Source organism: Cyprinus carpio, unplaced genomic scaffold (assembly GCF_018340385.1).
Source record: "Cyprinus carpio isolate SPL01 unplaced genomic scaffold, ASM1834038v1 S000006559, whole genome shotgun sequence".
NCBI lineage: Eukaryota > Metazoa > Chordata > Actinopteri > Cypriniformes > Cyprinidae > Cyprinus > Cyprinus carpio.
In genome coordinates this window covers 144,664-165,006 of record NW_024879221.1, presented here as the reverse complement: position 1 = coordinate 165,006, position 20,343 = coordinate 144,664, and the positions used below count along the sequence as shown (strand labels likewise).

At 39.5% G+C, this 20,343-nt stretch overlaps 1 pseudogene; it reads left to right on the top strand.

The window, feature by feature from the left end:
* The window catches only part of LOC109053219, a 25,987-nt pseudogene extending 8,542 nt beyond the window's left edge, over window positions 1-17,445 (top strand).
* Window positions 17,446-20,343: the final 2,898 nt, after the last annotated feature.

Genomic DNA, 20,343 nt, shown 5'->3' with positions numbered 1-20,343 from the left:
CTTTCTTTTTTTTCTTTTGAGAAGAGACCGTGAACAGAGCGCAGAGTGTGATAAATCTTATTTGTCCGGGAAAGCAGAAGGAATTCGTTCCGTTTTGTTGGGTAGAGAGCGGGATTTGCCAGAAGGATGCTAGGACAAACGGCGTTCGAAATACGAAGCCTTCATAGTCTAACGAGCGCACCAGCTCGCTTCCACGTTTGCGCCTTTTTGAAAGCGTTTTTGATCAGCGCCGCTGATCCACGACAACACCGTCAGTAAAACGTCCGAATAATTGAAATCCGGTAAATTAAAAGATCTCTGGATGGTTCTGTCTTACGCATGTTCAGAGTTCATCCATGGGAAATGATCCTGTTTGGACAAAGAAAAAAACAGGAAAAAACAAACAAAAACTAGTACAAACACTGGAGAGCCAAGAACAGAAGCAGGCAGTATGCGGGACGCCATCGAGGTACGTCATTGACCGTGTAGTGCATTAATACAATCTGTATCTCCTGATCTGTTCTCCTGATTGCCCAACCTTTTATTCTGGGAGATTTATAAATTTGTACATGGAGAAATCACTGGGCACTAACCAGTATGTAACTTGCCCTTACACGTAAGGATAAAAATTTTGCGGACTGGTGTTTGGATTGATTAAAGTGGCTTATGTCACTGGTAAAACTTACCTTTAGGATCTATGATCATACTACAGTATTGAATAAGAGTCGCAGGACTATTGCCATCATAGTTAACACTGGGGGAAAACTGGGCATTGGAAATGCTTGTGACGAGGCTCAGACATACAGACACAACAGTAAACAGACATAGACGCATCGGAGAGCACTGAGATTTTGAGGACTTCAGCGCCTATAGGCAGAAAAGACACAAAACAAAGCATTATATACAAATAAGTGGCAGTAACAGATACAAATAAAAGGTAGACAGTATTAAGAGTAATACTGCCATAAGTAGTCCTGTGGTACTAATATGATGGCTAGTAAAGCAGTGTCTAAAATGTCATTGTAGAGTGTCGCGAGAGCTACATGAAGGAAAAATTAAAGTGGCAGTGCAGATGCAATAAATAAACTTAAGAGCAGCACACATTCTGATTGTATTCCTTGAGTAGAGCAATGTCCAAATGTCATTGTAGAGTGTCACATGAAGAATATTAAAAAGTGGCAGTAAGTACAAACAAAAATAAAACATAAGAGCAGCATGTATTCCGGGGTTTTAGGTGAAGGATAGCTATTGTTAAGCAGTCTGATGGCTTGAAGATAGAAGCTGTTCTTCAGTCTGGTTGTCCTTGATTGGATGGATCGTAAGCGCCTGCTCAGATGGCAGTGTGGCAAACAGGTGATGAGCAGGGTGAGTGCGGCCCGACAGATGTCCTATAAGGCTGGGAGTTTGTGTCCAATGATGAGCTCCCTGTTGTTCTCTACCACTCGCTGAAGAGCTTTAAGAAGAAGAGCAGCTGCCGTACCATACAGTGATGCAGCCAGTCAGAATGCTCTCCTATAGTGCAGCTGCAGAAATTCTGACATGATGCAAATAGAAGAGATGCTAAACCCTCTTCATCCTCCTCGGGCGAGTGGGAAGTAGAGTAGTGCCTGGACGGCCAGCCTCACTATGGTCTCTGAGTGTAGGCTCCAGAAAAAGGATTCCTCAGAGATGCGTGAATGCCAAGGAACTTGTGAAGCTCTTAACTGTCTCTACTATCTCTCCTATTGATGTGAATGGGAACGCGGACTCCTCTCAGACTTCCTCAGGGAAGTCCACAATCATCTCCTGGTCTTGCTGGACGCTTTTTAGAGAGAGATTGTTATTAGCACACCCATGCTGTGGAGTGCATTAACCTCATCTCTGTAGAATGTCTCATCACCATTAGTGATGAGTCCTAGGGATAGTAGTGGTATCGTCAGCAACTTGAAGATGATGTTGGAGCTAAGGCGAAGCTTAGCAGAGCAGTCATAAGTGAACAGGGAGTGGGCCAAGAGAGGACTGAGTGGCCACTAACCTGTGGGGCTTCAGTGTGTTGAGAGTGTAAAGTGAGGATGATGCGTGACAAGCCAATTCTAACCACCTGGGGTCTGGCCGGCTGGTCAGTCCAGGACCCAGGCGTTACATAAGCGACTCGTTCAGACCTACAGATATTTCAGTTTGGCTTATGAGTTTGGTAGGGATGATGGCGCAAAATGCAGAGCTCTTAATCACGAACAGCATCCGCACATAGGTGCCCCTTCCTTCCAAGTGTTCCAGGGCAGAGTGTGTATGGCCATTGCAAATGGCTAAAGCCATCAGTGGATCTATTTGAGCCTGCAAGCAAATTGTAATGGGTCAAATCGTGCCAGCAGAGAGGAGCAGATGTGGATTCGACCAGTCCACCAAAAGCACTTCATGATGATCCGATGTCAGTGCTACAGGGTGGTTGCTTTGCACGACCTCACCATTGACCCATGGTTTCTGGGTTTGGAAAATGATTTACCATTGGGCCGATGGGACAACATCCTCTGTGCATTTGTTAATGTAGCATATCACAGAATCTGGCGATTCCTTAGTATGTCATCTCCCTGCCGTATCTTGGAAAACATCTGCCAGTCTCAGGATTCAAAGCAGTTCTGCAGTGTGGAGATGGCGTCTTTCTACTCCATCTGAACTGTTTCCGTGTGAAACCGGTTTTTTCCCCTGTTTGAGGCATTGTCTGTAGGCTGGTAACTGGAGTAGCCCTATGTGGCTACCTTGGCTTAATCGCTGACCAGGAAGGGTTTGTAACTGTCCTTTAGTGTTGAATAGCAGTGATTCAATGTCTGATCATCTCGGCGGTGGGGAAATTCTATGCGGCTGGTAGAATTTGGGGAAGAACTTTCCCCATTCACCTGTTAAAACTCCCCAAATAACGACATGAAAGCAGAGCCAGAATTTGTTACCTCAGAATCCATTTATGGTGCTTCTACAGTTCGTCCAACCGCTTTAGCTTTTGGTCTTACGGAGGCGGGATTTAAAACAACTGCGAGAATGATTGAATTAAACTTTATGCTGGAGTGTAGAAGGGGGCGCACTTTTAATGGAGAGCAGTTCTCGATCTCAGGGGAGCAGTGTGCGGTGGATAAAACTGTAAACATCAGTGCCCCAGCGAAAAGCTAATCATAAAGCACGTGCTTCCACCTCTGCTCTACCGCTGGAGTTTAGCTTATCTGTCTGTTTAGCATAAATCGTTATTACTTGTTCCAAGCATATAAAACACATGTTTTGAAACGGAAAAGGTACAGTTAATTAAGATGAAGAACTGGTCTGAAGATACAGCGCTAATTTTGAAGTGGTGTATGGGATTCTACAGAGAGATCTGATTTGGACATTGATGTAATAACAGATGTAATTTGTAGAAGGCGTGGACATTTTTGTGGCGATATGTTAATACCTATGAAATCGCTTTAAGAAATTTCCAAAATCTAAAAATCACTCTCAAGATTCTTATGTCAAAAAAAGAAATAGGCCTTTAAAGAGGGAGATACAGTATGCGATTCTAGGCTAAAAAAGAAAAAAAGAAATTTAGTGAAATAAAGAGGGTTAAACCAGCCTACAAGGGATACATCTCTTGAGGTAAAATTTCGAGAATGGGAAATTCTAGGTTCTGCTTGGGAGGGGATATATTTACTAAAAGGGCAGGGATAGTGAGGAAAAGTAATAATATAACTCACTTTAAATGGATTCATTTCTATATGCAGTTTTGTCACAGGATTTTAACTCATTTTTATGATATGATTTGATGTTTGCGATTTTAAACAGGAAATCAATTGGGCTGAAAATTAATGTAGAATAAATGGGGAGCATGATCAGTGTTCCTTTTTATGTTAGGGATATGATAACAGTGTATAAACAGTGTAAAGTCAGGAAGGCACCTGGACCTGATAATATAGGGGGTAGGCTACTTAAGGAATGTGTTAGGAAGTTAGGTCCAATATCTTATGAATTTTTGCTCTGTCCCTTCAACAACAAACAAAAAATTCCCTACACTGTGGGAAGCAGTCTACATTGATTCCAGTGCCAAAATGTACAGGTATTGGATGATTTTTAGACCTGTATGCTTACATTCTTAGTTTTTCAAGAAATGAAAAATTAGCATACAGTTTCTTAGACCCACAATTCTGCATATAGTTCTAAGCCAGGTGTAAGATGCAGTAGCTAAGCTCATTAAAGAATATGGGTTGATTTTTAGTCTCGTGAGGATGGATTTTTTGATTTCCTTTGTGCAGAGAACACAGAGAGTTAAAGTAAATTATTGTTTTTCTGAATGGTTGGTGTCATCTACTGGGTCACCTCAAGGATGTGTCCTCTCCCCTTATCATTTATCTTTGTAACACAAATGACTGTAAGAGTAGTTATAGAAATAGACATATTATCAAATTTACTGATGATATACTGTAATCATTAACTTTCCTGTTGGAGTGAGGAGGACTCCAAGTGCATGATCCCTGTGGTTGATCGATTTTATTATGTGGTGTCAGAATACTGAATTCTTAAACTTAATGTTTCTAAAACTAAGGAGATGCCTATTGATTTTAACTCCTAGGAGGAAATATGTTCAGTATAAGCAAACAAGCATTAATGGAGTGGGTATAGAGAGTGTTGAAAACAGTTCAAGTATTTGGGTACAGTTTGGGATAAATAAATTGTTATTGATGTGCATGTACTATAGTAGATCCTATATTGAGTCACTGTTATGTTTTTTCACTGTTGTGCTGGTTTAATTCTCTAAATGTGAAAAAACAAGAATTTGTCTTGAGAGGATTGTAAACCAGGGAAGTAAAATAATGGAGAGGAAGCAGGATGATTGGTGTCCCAACTATATCATAGACAGATTTTGGGTAAAGCCCAGAGTATTTTTGTTAGATGATTCCCACCCTCTATGTAAACATGAGTTCTGTGGACATTCTCTCTTCTGAGTAAAACAATTCCGGTTTTAGACATTCATTTATCCCCTTAGCTTTTAACGCTTTTTAAATTTAAGGTAAGAACTTTTTAGGAAGGCAGCTGATTGGCTGATTTATTTATTTACTTATTTTTTGTACTCATGTATGCTGCAAACTAAAATTGCCTTCTCGAGATGAATAAAGATGAACCGAACTGAACTGGATCCAATGCGACCGCAGTCAAGTCAAGCCACATATTGCCAGTTGCTGCTAGGTGGTGACAGTGCCAAGGAAACACAAACTCCATTGGTGACAGAAATGGAGAAAACAAACAACAGGTGAAACCAGTGACTCATGCTGCACCTCCTCAGATTTTTATACTACACCCTTAAAGTACTTCGTATGTACACCTTTTTGGTGAAAAGAAAAAATACACACTTTTGAGTGTGTGTAGTAGCAGAGTAGGCATGCTTTGGGGACATACTATATCACACTATAATTGACCGTCGCTTGCAAAGAGCTTGGATTGACAGGAAATCTGAATTCAATCATAACAATCAATCACTCCATCCTTGTCCGACAAACAAATCAGACAGGGGAATATATGTATATATAAATATGCTCTGATCTTCATTCGCTTATTTCTGCGGCTTTATGTAAATATAAAAAAGACTCCATCTGGGGCCTGTTTCAATATGAGGTTCAACCTGAACTCTGAGTTGAAACTTAAACACTAAGTTGACTTACCCTGAGATGGGAAACTCTTGAGTTTTCGGGTTTCAGAACAAATGAAGTTAGTTAGTTCAGTACACTCTGAGTAGGTTGACTCTGAGTTTAACACTTGCGAGCAGAAGTCATGATCAATGAGCCCAAAAATTTTGATTCACCACATGGCAACAGCTCCCACCAAAAATGTCAATACTTATCCTTTAATTCTAAACACAGATATTATATCAGAGGTGAAACAGTATATTGAACTAATATTCATTTTCATGGTTTCCAATGCAAAAAAAAAAAAGAAAGAAAAGAAAAAGATTATGGCAGCAGCTAAAAAAAAAAAGAATAAAAGCACAATTCAGTCAAGGTGTAGGCTACATGACCGTACAAAACATTTGACATTAAATATTATTCAGTGTTTATTTCCAATACACAGCAGCTTTTTCCTTCCACATAGCCATATCTTTCACATAGGCTAATTAAATATTCCTCTAATCCAACCTGTTACATTTCTTACTAGAGTAATGAAATTCAACAACCGACTCTATACTCCAGTGGAGAGCAAACGGAAGAGGCTCACAAAATGGGGACCTGCAGCGATCAACACTGACAGGATGAAGAGGAGATGGTCAAGTATTGGAAGAATTTTAAAATCCAAAGGGGAAAAAAGAATAACAGTTGCTTTTGTATTTCCAGGGAAAAGGAAATAAAGACAACCCAATGAATTCGTGAATAATTTGTGTTTATTTTAGCAGGAATGGTTGTGGTTACTGCATATAATTAGGGCCTACTCCCTTCCATCTGTCATCCTGTGATTCATTTTCAGAAGGTGCGATGGTGGAAATCCTGAAGGAAATTTAATAATTAGTGGATTACTTCTGAGAGGTTGCAGCAAGATGCTATCAAGTGAATGTCATTTATCAGATTAGCAGACACCTCACTCGGACCTACAGCGTCCAGAGAACTCCCAGCTCCAGGATTTAATACTCGTAACATGGAATTGATGTCAGAATGAGTGTGAGAAATTATGCTTCTCTGCTTAACGATATGCGTCTACAGCGATCATTATTTAGTTTTGTGCAAACTTCATATAGCTTAGAAAACTGTAAACTTCCACTTCTTTACGGGCACAAGTATAAATAGATATGTGATCACTTCTACCACAAAGACTGCTTTTAGGTAACTCTTCCTTGATGTATCCCAATTCTTGAATCCAGGAACCTGTAGAACAGGAGCTGCCATGATGTAACTGTGCTAAACTATGGACTCATCTCTTTCTAGCATTTTAAGATACAGATTCAGATATCTTTATTACTCCGCTAAGGGGGCAATGAAGGTCTACAGCCAAAACATCTGACACCGGTATAATGAGCATTACTAGCACACACCCATAAGAACTATTAGCAGCCCGTATTATAAATTGCATGTAGCCAGTCTGGAGGATAAACAACAAAACTAGCAATTTTCTTATTTTACCTCAATTATCTGCCAATGTAGGAAATTTTAAAATATTATTTTTTTCTGTTTGCAAAAACATTATTTTTCTGGGCATATCTGGATTACTTTCATGTTTTCCTTTTTAGAACCTTAAACAAACATATACCCCATATCATTTATTATCTCAACTACAGAATTTTGGCTAAATGTACACGAAATTTTTTATAAAGCATCATACAAGTGAGCTTGATGATTTCCCACGCTTTTAAACAGCAGTAAGAGACTTTATGAAACTCTTAACTTCAAGAAAACTCCTCCTAACCATCGATACTATCCAAGAGATAAAATTGTAACCAGTGCAGTCACTCAGCTACATGGTACTCACTATCAGACAGTTAGCACTATATGATCCCCTGGAGGAACAGTTCCACTCATTAGGTTACTTTAGAGAGGAAGTTACTAATGTAACTGAAACTCTGCAAGTACAATCTCTCTAGAAACAGGCTTGACAACATGTATATGTTAGACAAACCTCATTCATTCTGAAGTTCTAAACCCTCATTTCATGCTTAACATTAGAGTTTTCCACTCAGATCCTTTTCTTGTCAGCTATTATTAATGTGCCTCTTTTGAACAATATGAAGGATATGTCAGGACACATTAAAGACCTTCAAACTGGCTGTTATTGTAAGAATTCTCATTACAAAATTTGGAAAACTGACACATTGTTTGACCCCCAGAAGTAACCTGGGGTTAATTATAGATTCCGATCTCTCGACATACCTCCCTATTTCTTTCCAAGATACGGAGTGATAACCCAGCTTATGCCTCACAATTATAGGTTCCTTCTGTGGGTAAGTAACTATAACTTCTGCTCTGAACATAACCTGCCCGGAGGAGCTTCTGGGTTCCAGGATTTAGTTACTTTAGCTGACATCATATCTACTGATGAGCTTGCTTCTAGCTATGGAGAGTTAGCACACATGATTATAAAATCTTATCATCTGTATTATCGCGGGTTGTGTAGCTCTATTAGGTGCTATTGGATTGAACAAGCTCTTGTTACATTATAGTCCTCCACGTCCGCTGCGCTTCCTCAAAACTCTGGCAATTTGATAATACCTAGAATATCAAAGTCAACTGCGGTGGCAGATCCTTCTCCTATTTAGCACTGCCAAACTCCTGGAATAACCTACCTAACATTGTTCGAGGCAGACACACTTGCATCAGTTTAAATCTAGATTAAAGACCCATCTCTTTAACCTGGCTTACACATAACATACTAATACACTTCTAATATCCAAACTGTTAAAGGATTTTTAGGCTGCATTAATTAGGTAAACGGAACCGGAACACTTCCCATAACACCCGATGTACTTGCTACATCGTTAGAAGAATGGCATCTACGCTCATATTAGTCTGTTTCTCTCTTATTCGAGAGGTCACCGTGAGCCACCAGATCCAGTCTGTATCCAAGTCAGAGGGTCACTGCTGTCAACCGGATCCAGTATGTATCCAGCCCAGATGGTGGATCAGCACCTAGAAAGGACCTCTACAGCCCTGAAAGACAGCGGAGACCAGGACTAGAGCCCCAGAGACAGATCCCCTGTAAAGACCTTGTCTCAGACGACCACCGGACAAGACCACAGGAAACAGATGATTCTTCTGCACAATCTGACTTTGCTGCAGCCTGAATTGAACTGCTGGTTTCGTCTGGTCAGAGGAGAACTGGCCCCCGACTGAGCCTGGTTTCTCCCAAGGTTTTTTCTCCATTCTGTCACTGATGGAGTTTTGTTCCTTGCTGCTGTCGCCTCTGGCTTGCTTAGTTGGGGGACACTTCATTTACAGCGATATCGTTGACTTGATTGCAAAATTATTGCACAGATACCATTTAAACTGAACTATTTAACTGTCATTTTGCATTATTGACACTTTTCCTAATTAATGTTGTTCAGTTGCTTTGGCGCAATCTTTTTTTGTTTAAAGCGCTATATAAATAAAGATGACTTGACTTGATTCTGACTTGACAACCCCAAACCTTGCTTACTCAAGGTATGTGGTTCCAAAAACGCATCTGGGAGTAAGTTCATTCAACTCAGAATATGTTCCTGATTAAGACTCAAGACATTCTCAACAGAGCGAAGAATCCACGAGTCACTATGGAAACGGACACTAAGAAAAAAAGCCAAGCGGCTTCTCTTTTCTTCTTTCTTTGTTCATTAGTTGTTTACATGCTTAGTGCATATCGCCACCTAATGGATGGCTGTGCAATCATTTTTATTTTTTTCCATTTAATTTTTAATCCCTGAGAAGAATGTGAATTATATTGTTTGTTTTATGCAATTATATATTAAGTCATATCAGATTTTTATTTTGATTTTAGAATTTAGACATTATAGAAAATGCCACTCCATGTGTGAGATAATATAACATGTAATAAATAAAATAAATAAATAAATATATAAGTTAAACATTACCTTGTCATAGTGTTTTATAATTTATACAGATGACTCTTATATATGCCAATAAAAGAAATAATCATATTAGAATAAATACTATTACACACTCTCTTCTATTACTTATATTAGCCTTTCCCCCCCTCATTACATAATCATATAGGTGGTGGTATGTATACGAAGGCTATATTACATTTTGTAATAATATATAATGTTGTGCGCTTCTGTCACGACCCATGAAAGGCTCGCTGAAGTGAACTTACCCTCTAACTCGCGAAGTGAACTACTCTCTGAACTTAATCTGCCCCATAGCAGGTTATGTTCAGAAGAGTGAGTTGGCTATGACCTAGCTAACATACTCTGAAAGTTAGCTCTGTTTTTTGGAACTGAAAGTTTGAGGTAATCCGCTTACTTACTCTTAAGACATACCCGGGTATGTCCCATAACCTGCTTTCTGGGAATCCCCCCCCTGCCCAGTGTTGTCTGTTGGCAGTGTTTGTCAGTTTGGTCTTTTGCTCCATGAGTGTATTTTTTTTAATGCGGTGAGAACATGATGTGTAGCGTGAGAGAGGCGTATTAAGTTTGTTGGACATGCAACTGTAACTAAGGAGGTGTGGGTTTTTGCAAACAGTCATTGGGTCTAAACCTTAACTTTAAGTATCCTAACATACTATTTAGGATGGCTGTATGAAACATTGGGAATGGTGGCCAGTTAGGATTCTCTGGCTAAAAAGTGAACCTCTTTATCCTGCCAGGTATAATGATTTTCAAGCTGTTGCGGTGCTTACTGATAAATGTGAGTAATTGAGTTAACGAGCTGTCACAGGTGGCACAAATTGTTTTCCTGTCTGGCTTTAAAAGTCCTGGTTTGGTTGGAGCTATGTGTATAGTTATTTGTCTGTCTTAGTGTTTAAGTTTGTGGTAAAGAATGGGCTTGATTAAACTTACTCTTTTGGCGTTTCTTTATATCACCAGTTGTTAGGGCAAGGTGAGTTTTAAATATTTTGTTTCTTTGTTTGGTTGCAGGAATTAGTTTCATGTTTGTTTCAATATATGTCTTTTCTCAATATTAGTGCTTTAGAAGAGCCAATCATTTTATTGACTCTCATTTGATCTCATTCATCAAAAAAGACCCTTTTTTTTTTTTTTTTTTTTTTGTTTTTTTTTTTTTTTTCTCTCTCTGTTTAAATTTGAGTCCATCACTCCTGGTTCTCTCTACGACAATCTGTTAGAATGGACACCGTAACTTGGTTGGTGCATCTAATTCGGTCCCCCTGGAAATGATGGGTCTGGTTCTAATGCCACCACAACTCAGGATGATGGTTCTGGTTCTAATGCCACCACAACTCAGGATGATGGGTCTGGTTTCTAATGCCACCACAACTCAGGATGATGGGTCTGGTTTCTATGCCACCACAACTCAGGATGATGGGTCGGGTTCTAATGCTAAATGCCCACCAACAACTCAGGCTATGATGGGTCTGGTTCTAAGTGCCACCACAAACTCAGGATGATGGGTCTTGGTTCTAATGCCACCACAACTCAGGATGATGGGTCTGGTTCTAATGCCACACCGACACAACTCAGGATGATGGGTCGGGTTCTAATTGCCACCCACAACTCAGGATGATGGTCGGGTTCTACCACCACCAGCAGCTCCGGATGATGGGTCGGGTTCTTACCACCCAACTCCGGATGATGGGTCTGGTTCTACCGCCACCACGATTCGGATGAATGGGTCTGGTTCTACCACCAACAACTCCGTGATGATGGGTCTGGTTCTGTAAACGCACTTAGTCCTTCTGAGTATGTTTTCAAGTGTGTGTGTAGTTGTGTTGTCTAACCAAATAAAAAATCATTGGTAATGGGTTTGTGTGTGGGTGTAATTGTAAAACCTACTTACAACACTGTCTGTGATGTAATACTAGTTTTCTCGTCATTAATGTATTAAAACAGAAGTGGTAACATTTGTATCTTTTGAGAAAGTGCAGATTAGCATACCCATTGCTAACTGCAACAATGATCCATTCTGACCATGAGCTTTCAGGAATTCAGTGCGTTTCTGAATGGTGGTGTCTCATCTATTCAGTTTGATCATAACTTTATATAATAGTTGTTTCAAACAATAGCTTAACAGTGATAAAATGATTTGAACTGATGTAACCAGAATTTAAAGTATGTTGGTAAAGCAGCTCTAAAAGACAATAGTCAACATCATCCAAACCAATTCATTGTTCTAGTGTGGTTCAATAACTATTAACGTCTGTCATTTAAGAAATTTAGTTTAAAAGCAGCTCTTGAGAAAGTAAAATGTCATTTTTAGCTCAGTTCAGTTCGGCTAAATTCAGAAAAAGTGTTTTACTTTCCCCAAAGTCCTTCTGCTTTCTAATAAACTTGATGGCTGCTCTGAATTATGTTAGGAATCTAAAACTCCAATATAGCTAAAATGGTAAAGTGTTCTATTCCGTGTTAGCAAGTATGGTAAGAACCATCACTTCCTACCACAAAAGACTGCTTTGTAAGTAATCTTCCTGATTTATCTCAGTTCCTCAGCATATCCCATAGCTCAGAACAACCTGATATAACAGAAACTATGGACCTTTCTCTTCCATTTATAGATACAGTAGCTCCTTTACACTTAAGGAAAACCGTCTGAAACTGTGGGTATAATGATCACACTTGCCCCCTTAAACAGGGCTGCATTAGACCTCACTGGCCCCTGGGGCTATGACTTACTGCAGGGCCCCCATCACAATTATGATACATATATATATATAAATATCTAAAGCTTAAAATAGTTTTTTTTTGTATCTGATTCAAAATTTTGATGCATTGCAATTTCATAATTCTTTTTTACCAATTCCCATATCTCAAAAAAATGAAAATTAAAAGATAAAAATACTAGCCTACCTAAAAACAAACTTACTGAAGACAAGCAAACAGTGATGATTACCAATATAACAAAAAAAAAATGAACGCTACTAACCTTAAAGCACTGAATAAGAAATGTTATATTGTATAAAATAAATAAACTATAAATAGACTGGAGAGTCTTCACTGTATAAATTCAATATACATTATTTTACAAAAGCGATTCGGTCAAGGACAGTGAGTGATTTTTCTTTCTAATGTTTAATTTACAGTATTGGCACAAAGTGACAACATCAGCACTATTAAAAAAATAGGCTGCTTTGGAGGAATAGTTCACCATCCAAAAAATTAAAGTTATATTGTTGTTGTTCTAAACCTGTATGAGTTTTCCTTCTTCTGTTGAATGCAAAAACGGTTAATATAATATTTGGAACAATACTGGTAACCAAACAGTTTTCTGTGCCCCCATGAACTTCTCCATAGTATGAAAAAAAAACCTATTGGGGTCAACGGGACCCAGAAAACTTTCTGGGTGGTTAGGCATATTCTTCAAAATATCTTCTTTTACATGGTTGAGGAGAACAAAGAAAATCTCATCCTATAATGCCATCGATCTCATAATAGCGCAACTGAGAAGTCACATGCCTTATCTTTAACCAATAACTGTCATTTAAAGTCACAAATTACTGTGTTGACGAGGAGACACGTAACTATGTGTATTCGAAGTATGTTTCAACACAAGGCGTGAAAAGATAACTCCTTAGATGAGGCAAGTTCGCTCCGCGCGTATCAGAAACTGTCTTAATGTGGCGCATTTTGCCAAAATGAATTCTGCCTCCTGCATAATGTCCCTGAACAGTTAAATTAGTTTTTAGACAACCACAATGCTGTTTAAAAATGAAAAGCTTGACATCATGACGCTGCAAAATGAATACTAGGCCTATAGAGTTTGCTCAAACACAAAAAGCCATATACATCTATCAAGTTAATAATCAAACACAAAAGGAGACAAAATTAACCTAAAATCTGTAGGGGATGATGGACGCTGTGTTTTTAATCTGCTCCATGTGTCCCGGTTGAGTTTACCAACGCCCCACCCATCATCAGCTTTAGTAAAATAAACCTAGCTTGGATTATTGTGACTACACGGGTATATATTGACCTAAAACCACTAAAAACGGTAGATAAAAGTCAAGTTAACAATTATTCATGCAACCCCATAAAACTATAGACATGTACAAACGTAATCTGAATTGCAGTTTTTAGGAAATGTTCTGTGTTAATATTTCTTACCCAATGTTTGCTGGGTTAACTCCTGTTTTCCCCCTTTCTTCATTTTTTGCTCTGACTATTTTTTTTTTTTTTTGAATAGTTGACATTTTTACTTATCGAAGAAGCGATCACCTGATAGATAGGAAGATACGTGCACGGGCACAGTTCGTTCAAAAGTAAAATATTATATATAAATGCATTTGATTGGTAAAACAAAACTCAAATGTGACGGTTTTATTCTCTAATGGTAAGTGCAATGGAATTTACGGAAAAACTCCACAAACAATTAATAGTAGCTAAAAAAACTGGGGCGTGGTAGGGCTTTGGTGATCAGCGCTACTGTATGTCCGTCAGTCTACTCCACAGCCAACCAACAAAAGCCAAAAATCACGGGCCCCCACCTAGCCCAATGGTTAATGTGCCCTGCCTAAAGAAGCAAGGAGCCCCGGAAAATAGAGTGCAGCCTGGAGGAAACAAAAACCAATGGTATTTCAAATTGCCAATTGATGTGGAAAGTACCCGCTGCAGAAAAGCATCAACAAAAAGTACCCCCTGCAGAAAAGCATCAACAACTGCTAGATCTGAGTACTTTTTTAGTATTTTTTAGAAAAAAAAAACAACAGCATAACCCCAGGTATTTATCAATACAGTGGCTAGTGGCTCTCAAATTAACAAAAAATGAAGCAGAATCAGCATACACATTGACATTTCCCAACAGCACAGGCACTAATGAGGTTAATTGGTGGAACCTCTTTTCCTTTTTAGGAACCTATTCACTTCCTCGCTAGATTGATACACTATTGGAGACAAAACTGTAACCATGCAGCCATCAACTATAGTACTGCATCAGTGCAATATAAAGCCCCTTGAGAACAATTCCACTCACTCCATTCTCTACTATAGGACTAGGAAGTAATTGTATAAACTTAAAATCATCTTAACCAACAACATGTATGTTTAGACCCTATTCCATCTAAGCTCCTAAAAGAGAAAAAGAGAGCTTTCCAGAATCAAAATCACAGATCTTCTTCTGACTCGATGTATTAATATTCATCCACTGTCATTGGGTAGGATATTCCCCCAAAACCTTCAAACTGGCTGTTTATTAAGCGCTCACTTCATTAAAAAAACAAAAAAACAACTTGATCCCAAAGAACGAGTTAATTACAGACTGATCTCGAATCTCCTTTTTCTGCCAAGATATACTAGAAAGGGTAACTATCCTCACAATAATAAATCACATTCTTTGGAGAAAAAAAAATGGTATTTGTGAGGATTTTCCAGCAGCCAGATTTTGGACCGTAATCATAAATACTGAGACTGCCTCTCATTATGTAGCGTTACAATGACCCTGCTCTTATCATCTGATCATGAGGTTGCATCCCTCTCTATTAGTGCTACTGGATTTTTAGTGCTTGTTGCGTTGACCACAACAACACTATTGACACAACATTCCTTTTTAATAGACTAGAAAACTTTTGTTGTGGCATTAGTGGAAGTACATTGCATAGCATGTTATCAAATACTTATCTTCGACCGCCAAGTAACTTATCTGATTGCTCTCAATTTTCGTTTAAGCAGTGAATGAAGAGGTATCATATCGATCATAAAGTGCAGTATGGCCAGTACTCGATCAAGGCTCAGTACTAGTTACCCTTCAACTTTCCACACTTTTACATGTTACCCTTGGGACATATCATCAGCGAAACACGGTGCTGTTAGCTTTCACACTGTTATGCATGATGATACTCAGCTCTATATTTCCTTCGCGGCCTGGTGAACTGAGTGATACAGTCAACTTGAAAAACTAACGGAATGCAATAGTCGATATATATAAAACTGGATGAACGACGATAATTTTCTTACTGCCTAAATTCTGAAACACTCTGAAAAATTCTGAACACTGTCTAAGGACTCGATGACTGCTCTGTCTCATTCTTCATTATCAGTTAGGAACCTAGGTGTGTTATTTGCTAGCAATCTTTCCTTTGAAAGCCACGTTCTAACATTTGTAAAACTGCATTTTCCATCTCAAAAATATATCTAAAGCCCCTTTCACACTTGGATTCCCTGAAAATCACACGGGTAATGTGCTCCTCGGAAATTGTTCCCAGGCTCGTCGCTAGATTTTGCCCCTTTCACCTTTTCCACACGGCCCAGGTGATTTACCCAGAATATTGTGCGTGCGTTCATAAACAACCCGTAAAGGTCCCATAAAGACAACGTGACATCAGTAGAGTTATGTGTATTGTACGTAGTTCGAAAACCGCTAGGCAAACATTAACTTTTTCACTTGAAACGATGGCTTGTCCGCCCCTATTTGGCGAACCGTCTCAGCGTGAGCGCAGAAAGAAAATGAGGAACTAACTGATCTCTGCTTCCATTACAGTAAGCACTTTTTTTTTTTGATGCGCCGAACACTGATCTGCCTTCTAAAACATTACTGGTTAAAAGGTAAAAGAGTCACGCAAAACGTGCGTGCCTATCACTACTACGGACAACAACCTTTACGGCAGCATTAGTTCTGGCTTTCTGTTCACACAGAGCTCGTTCGCCGAGGGACTGAATCTGGCAATGTTCACTAGGTCCCCAACCCGGGATTAATCCTGGAATCAATCCTGAGGATGTGTTTGCGCTTCACACAGAGAGGCACCGGCGGCAATGTTGCCGGCGCAATTTCCCGGGTCCTCCTTACAGTGTAATACAGTACAGGTGTAAAAGGGCTTAAGTTACGATCTATGCTCTCAGTGTCAATATGCAGAAATGTTAATCAATGCGTTTATGACCTCAAGGGTTATGATTATTGTAAACCCTGCTTTAATTGGGTGTGGTTTTTCTGCCACACATGTTTATAAACAAAGATCCAGCTGGTCCAAATGTAGCAGCTAGAGTTCTTTAACGCGAGAACCAGGAATATTGTCTATTAAACAACCTGTATGCATTTTAAAATCTTGCTAATTATCTAATTATCTAATACAGCCCTGCACCCTCAGTAGTTGCATAGCAGCGTAGGTCTTATCACATTATAATAGTCCACTGGTCACATTTGTTATACCGATCTTAAAACTCTGACTATTTGATATATTACCTAAGAAGCTATCAAAATCAACTGGTGGCAGATCCTTTTCCTATTTAGCCACCCAAACTCTGGAACAATCTGGTCTAACAACATTGTTTCGGGAGCAGGGCAGAACACACTCTTGTCAATGTAAAATCTAAATTAAAACAATCTCTATAAACCTGGCTTACACATAAACACGTAACACATTTCCTATAAGATTAAAATCCGGTTACATGCGATTGCTTTGGCTTGCCAGTAATTTAGGGGGTAAACCGCGAACCGGGAACACTATCACATAACACACAATGTTACTTGTTACAATGTAAGAGGCAAATAGGCATCTCATGCTAATATTAGTCTCTCTCATTCTTATTCACAAGGTCATCTATATGCCACCAGTGAGATCTGGAACTGTAATCCTGCTGATCCAGTACATTGCAAGTCACCCTCGGATCCATGTCCATATCCAGCACCAGCATGGCTGAATCAGCACCCCTAGAGATCCACCTCTAGCGAGCCCTGAAATGTCAGCGGTCATGAGACCCAGGACAACTAAGATGAGCCCCAGAGACAGCCATACCCATGCAGTAGACAGGACCACCAGGAACTATATGAGTCCTCTGCACAACCTGAGCCTTGTGTTGCAGACCTTGAGATATTAAACCACACCAATGCCTGGTATTGGATCTTCCTGTTGGTCTGCGTGAGTCAAGAGGACGCAACGAGCGCACACTGGACGCTGTAGGCCCCCAACTAAGCTCTGGTTTATTACCAAGGTTTTTGCTCCATTTCTCGCTTCACTTGATGAGGAGTGTTTGTGTCAATTGCCACTGCTAACCTTTGGCTTGCTTAATGCTGGCACACACGAACACATGAATTTAGATGGATATTTAAGGCTGATTTTAGCCCAGGATTCAATTTTCACGCCGCCGATATGATTTTGGGGTTTGGGCGGCGGATAGTGGACCCTCAATTCAAGGACTCCAGTTTGCAAGCCCAAAGCAATTTTTGTCCTAAAAAAATACCCTCAATTGTGTGCGGTGTTCCGATAATGTTAATCGTAACCTGCCCTTCTAGATCGCACTAGACCGGTCGCGAGCGTACCCACCATACTCAAATTCCCTGATCTGGCTTTGGCACCTTCTGCACTAGTGATATTCGCGATAGCCAATGAGAGCAAGCTTAACCATCACTTACACCGATGTATGTTTGCCGTGCTTCTATATCTGAAACTTGGCAGGGGCCACAAACATGCCCATGGAAATGCAGAATACAATCTATCCCATATCTTACTTTAATAATTAGTTTGTTCACTGCTGAAACAAAAAGCAGCTCGCAGGAGAGTGCCCAACTGACGCACAATATGTTTTGTTCTCCATTTGCTTTATCTTCTGACAGTCAGCGTGTTGATCATGTGAGTCTCTGTGACATGAATCTCGTGTCACTGTGAAGATCATCCCTACAATCGACAAGTGTCGGATGGTCTTCTCAGCGGTGGTGCGTTGCATCATCCTAGTGTGCTCATCGAATATCAGACGATTCAAACCCCAAGCCACATTCAGAGCGATTATTAAAGAAGGCTTAAATCCGTCGTTCTGGTCTGTCGTCTTACATGGTTTTAATAAATCGGTTTAAAGATTTTGAAATTGTCTAGTGCGTGCCAGTTTAGTTTGGGGCCACTTGACTGAATGCAGTAAACTCTTGGAAGAGTAGCTGAACTGCGATGTGCCTCACTGAACCATCATGAACTGACTTTAAACTGAAAAATACTGTGTGGTTATTGTCCTCTTGCTTATTTCCTCATTATTTACCTGTTTGACATTGTGAAGCTGGTGTGACACAATCTGTATTGTATAAAGCGCTATATAAATAACGATGACTTAACTCATCAAAGTCTACACGGCGACTCGCAGCTACAGTTGTAAGCGTGCTTTGTTTGCTTGTTTGTTTGTTTGTTTCCTTCTTTTAAAGACTTTTAATATTGTTGGATGTGGAGATTTTTCCTATATCTTCCTTTGAAGAATTTAAAGAGGAGGAAAAGGAGAAAATGGGAGTAATTGTTTTATTGACTTTGATTTACCTGAGCATGTGCTTGTTCAAATCTCCTCTGGAAAGTAATTCAGAATTTCTGGGAGTTTCTTTTATGATGGTATAAGCTTAACAGTGTGAAGCAAACTGTAGAACTGTGGAAAGTTTTTCACCTTTTAAGCAAAAAAAACAAAATCGCTCTGGTAAAATTATTCAATAGTTAAAATTCATAAAGGAGGCATTCGTCAGAGACTGAAAAATTTAAGTCTCTAAAATCCCTATTCCTACAATTATTTTGGCAAATGTGCAGTCTCTATGAAAAAAAAAAACGGATGAGCTTCAAGCTATGGTGAAGTTACAGCATGATTACAGGGATGTTTGCTTGATGGCACTCGCAGAGACTTGGCTTTCCCAAGGGGATTCAGATTCGAGGCCTACGAATGGATGATTCGGAGTACCTGTTTGCATGCACCGGGATGCGGGGGAAACCGGTAAAGCACAAGGAGGTGGGATATGTCTGTATATTAGAGTGAACTGGTGCAAATCAGTGTCTGTTAAGGAGAGAGTGTGCATGAAAGATATTGAGTTGTTGACTGTGGCATTGAGACCTCAGTATTTGCCTTGCTGGCGAGTTTCCTCAGCTGTTTGTCACAGTTGTCTACATTCATCCCCAAGCAAACGAGGACAATGCTGCAATGGAGACTGAAGGTGCATAAACTGCAGTCTGTATCTCCTGATCTGTATCTCCTGATGCACCCTGTTTTATTCTGGGAGATTTTATAATTGTACATTGGAGAAATAACTGGGCCACTTCAACCAGTATTTGGGTACAGTTTGGGATAACAATTGTTGTTGATGTGCATGTACTACAGATCCTACATTGAGTCACTGTTATGTTTTCTTACTCAGCAGCCACTGGTAAACTTCTAAAATGAAAACAAGAATTGTCTTGAGAGGATTGTAAAACCAGGGAAGCAAAATAATGAGAGGAAGATGATTATGTCCCAATTATATCATAGACAGATTTCAAAAGCTCAGAGTATTTTGTTAGATGATTCCCACTCCCATGGGCCATGAGCTCAAGATTCTCTTCGAGCACTGCTGACACCAATATCCCCTTAGCTTTAACGCTTTTAAATTTACAAACTTTTATGGGAAGGCAGCTGATTGGGTTTATTTATTTATTTTTATTTTTTTGTAATCACAAACCAAACACTGGAGATGAATAGATGAACTGAACTGAACTGATCCAATGCACTGCAGTCAAGCCACACATTAAGCAGTTGGGCAAGCTAGGTGGTGACAGTGGCAAGGAAACACAAACTCCATTGGTGACAGAAAATGAGAAAAAACAACAGGGTGAAACCAGACTCATGCTGCATCCTGTTGTGAATTTTTATACTGGCACTTTTTAAAGCACTGTATGTACACCTTTGGTAAAGATAAAATACACACTTTTGAGTGTGTAGTAGCAGAGTAGGTATGCTTTGGGGGACATAATTTATCACACTATAATTGGACTGGCTTGGTAAAGAAAAGTTTGGATTGACAGGCAACTGACCAATCATAATACTAGAATCCGCCATCTTGTCAGGACAAACAAATCAGATAGGGA